At 40.3% G+C, this 3625-nt stretch overlaps 1 protein-coding gene across 1 annotated transcript in view; it reads right to left on the bottom strand.

Moving 5' to 3' along the window:
- Nucleotides 1-2448: 2448 nt before the first annotated feature.
- The window catches only part of FAM160B1 (family with sequence similarity 160 member B1), a 19029-nt gene continuing 17852 nt past the window's right edge, over nt 2449-3625 (bottom strand). Inside the window, exon 17 of the mRNA XM_015557966.1 lies at nt 2449-2629. The gene's annotated coding sequence lies outside the window, so the exon portion shown is untranslated. The remainder of the gene's footprint in view (nt 2630-3625) is intronic.

Raw genomic sequence — 3625 nt, 5'->3', positions numbered from 1 at the left:
TCCCCACCCTCCCCTCCTCAGATGGAAGCAAAGTAATCCATGGCAGTCCTGGAATTCCTGACAGTCCTACTGGGTCCTGCTTACATTCCAGGCTTTGGTTACTCAGTCAAGAGAAATATTACCTTAATACCCCTTTTCCCCTCCCCCATTTTTCTTAAAGAAAAGTTCTGTTGGTTCTTGACTAGTCTGATTAGAGGGATGAGTAGGGTTGTAATATAACACTGGATTTCCTTCAGTCCTCAGGCTCACCCTTGGGGAACCAGGCAATTCCTTGAGGCTACCTCTAGAAGACCAAAGGTAGAGGGAGGTTACCAGAGGTCAGGGCTCTTCATCTTGCTCCGTGGCAGGTGTGACCCCTAGCCTGACCCCAGGCTTAAATTCCAGGAATGGATGGAGTTCTACACATTCCACCTCTTCCCATATCCAGCAGTGGCTCTGGATTCGCGGCTCCTGTTGCCATCGACCCATCCACCCCAGCTGGTTCTCTCTCAGTTGGATATGCAGCCACCTCGTACCCCAACCCAGGTGGCAATAAAGAGTGTAGTCAGGGGAGCACTGAGTTAAAGCAAGAAGGAAGCTTTGGTTCTGTAAATGTTTTTTTCTAAACCAAATCTTACTCCTAATGTTGAGGTCATTTTTTTTAAGCCTACTTAAACCTTTGGTTTTAATATTCCAATTGACTTTTTTGCCTTCTCTCTATAATAATTCTAGAAAGAGATCATTTAAATCAGTACAGTAATTACTACTCATCCGCTGAGAAAATATGGGCTCCAAAGCACACTTGTTTGGGCTGGTGCTGTATACCAACCTCAGAATGAAGGGGAAGCAGTGGATCGTGGTAAACATAAGAGGGTACAGAACAGCTCCCCACTTCTCGCTGAGTTGAGGTCACGGTTATGACTTCTCAGGATACCTGGCATTTCTATACTCACGAGGAAGAATCAGTCAAGACTTGAGGTGTGGATTTTCCTTTCAGATGATCTGCAACACTGCTTGCTCCTCTCTGCGCTCTCACAGCCTTCACCAGTGTGTGTGTGTGTGTGTGTGTGTGTGTGTGTGTGTGTGTTTGTGTTGTAATGGACTTGCATACGCACACTGAGCCCTGACCAAGACTGAATTCTCAGGGGCAGAATTGCTTCTCATTGTTTTCCAGCACCTTAAAAACCTGGTTCACATGAGGTTCTCAAAAAATATTTGTTGGATGAACCAAACTATTGTTTCGCTTTGTTTTGGAGTGACACAGAAGTGTCATATTTCTGGTACATTTTTAGAAATGCTACGATAACACGAAAATCTCTAATGCATACACAACAGTGAAACCACGAGTCATGCGTGTGCATGGAATAGGGCTAGCTAGCTGCAAGACGGAGCTCCCTGGTGTGGCGAGTGAGCCATATCAACAGTTAACCAGTCTCCCGCGAGCTAGACCACAGGCCACACCTCTCCTAACTGGCTCAAGACCAACTAGAAACTATCCCATTTCTTTCATGGAGCGTCAGCATCCAACTGTCGTGAAGTGTGTTTGCTTGGTTATGTTTTTGAGGAAGCAGCATGGTTTTCACTCTAACAAAATGTCAACCTTAACAATTTAATGTTAATTCTTTAAATTCCCACGAGATAGCTAGTTTAACAGGCGAAACACTGCCGCATCCTTCACTGGTAGCAGTCTGAAGCAGGTGTTTGGACTGGGGATCTGATTATATATCCCTAAAACGCAGTTTCCTTTGATGTAGCTCAAGGCACGGAGGGTAATTTCAACTCTTCAAAGCCTAAACCTTACCTCCCTGCATCTTTAGAACCTGTTATCCTCTTCACTTCCTTCTAACACTGTTCTGGATAATACTGGCTGAAAAGAATCACGTAGGTGGGGTTGATAAGTAGATTTTTCTTTCTGGTTGTGTCATGATTTACATTTCTTTCAGTTTCCCGTCAAGGGACTTCGGCAAATACTCAAGTGAGTGGGATAAGCCTAGAGTCTAATTGTTTTAAATGTCAGTTAAAAAGTTTTTATATGTGTTATAAATATATGAGAAGGAATGCTTTCAATGAAATGTTTTCTGAAGACTTTTACAAACATTCCTTCCTTTAAGGAAGTGTTTCCTAAGGGGTGGGGTGGATAATATACAGGGTGTCCCAAAGAAATATATACACACTTTAACTGCTGATAGCTCAGTTTTGAAAATGAAATGTATTTTAATAAGCATTGCCTTTATAGTTATTCCAAGCGTGGGGGACACATTTTTGAGGCTCACCCAGGGGGATCTTTCAAACTGCACATTCCCCTCCACAAATATTAATATATTCTTTCCCGTTCTCTCCCTGAAGTCAATGCTGTAGGGACCTATTGATTGTTGTGTGCCATACCCTTTTGTGTGTTAGGAATTATTGTTTTCAACTTACCGGTGAATAAACACGTTTCCAATTAGAAGTCTATAAGAATACAAGACATTTTGTTTAAATTGCATGATTTATTTTTAGATCATCCCTCTTAGTCCTGCATGCATTGTTAGCACAAAAAGTTGGACTTGACCACAACTTCCTTTAAAGAGATAGTAGGTACACAATCACCACCTGAAGTTTCTTCAGAGATGGCCCAAGAATTTCAGGCCATGGTAACACTGTCAGTAACCTACACAATGTTCAATAGGAAAATTTACCAAATGTCCTTTGTTTAATGTAAACAAGGCAGGAGGCAAACAGAGTATTGCAGTGACACTATTTTACAGGGCCCAGAAATATGATTATCATGTTTTAACACATCATGTGTCACAATGACATGCATATTTTGATTAATTAAACAACCCAAAATATAGTTACTACATAATTTGTGGTTTGAGCACTTCACTGTAACTTGTCAATACCTATGAACTTCATAATTAAATTGGTAATTGTATATTAATGCAATAATTTATGGAAGTATATTACCATGGACTATAAAGGTAATCCCCATAATTTGTGCCCTGTAAAATTAAGTGTAACAATCTTTACACTAGCAACAGTGTAAGCAAGCTAAGGATTTTGGTCCATATATATATATATACACATATATGTACACATGTACACACACAATGATGTACAATTAAACCAAAAAGCTATGAATCCACTCATAGCTTCCATATTGCACAGACAGATATCTTACGAGAACATTACATAGTTATGATGTGAGTACTGCACTGATAATTGGCTAAAGACAAGTTTGAGTTCTAGCAAGTAAAGAACGTGGCTCATTACTAAAAATAACCACAGAGACTATACTGTTAGAGAGAAAGATTTTTTAAAAATGGGCATAGCTATTTATACCAAGGTGAAGCAAGGCTAAAATTTGGTTTGGAACTTGCTTAGGGCAATCCGTTGTTAAGATGGTATTTTCTACCCAACACAGTACATTTTGGTCACTATTTTGCAAGTACCCAAGTAATAGAAATATTCAGCTTCTGAATGACAGTACAAAAAGACTAGCAATGTAGTACGATGTTTTGCTAACAGATCCAACTCGCTGTGAGAAGTTGTGCTGGCTCTAGGTCCCTACTAAATATGAATAAAAGAAAGAAAGAGAAAGAGAGGGAGAGATGGAGGAAGAGAGAGAGAGAGTGGGAAGGAGAGAAAGAAACTGAGAAGAGAAGCA

This window comes from Myotis davidii, unplaced genomic scaffold (genome assembly GCF_000327345.1).
Source record: "Myotis davidii unplaced genomic scaffold, ASM32734v1 scaffold107, whole genome shotgun sequence".
In the NCBI taxonomy this organism is placed as follows: domain Eukaryota; kingdom Metazoa; phylum Chordata; class Mammalia; order Chiroptera; family Vespertilionidae; genus Myotis; species Myotis davidii.
Note: the sequence above shows the minus strand (reverse complement) of the source record. Positions and strands in the feature narration are given on the sequence as shown.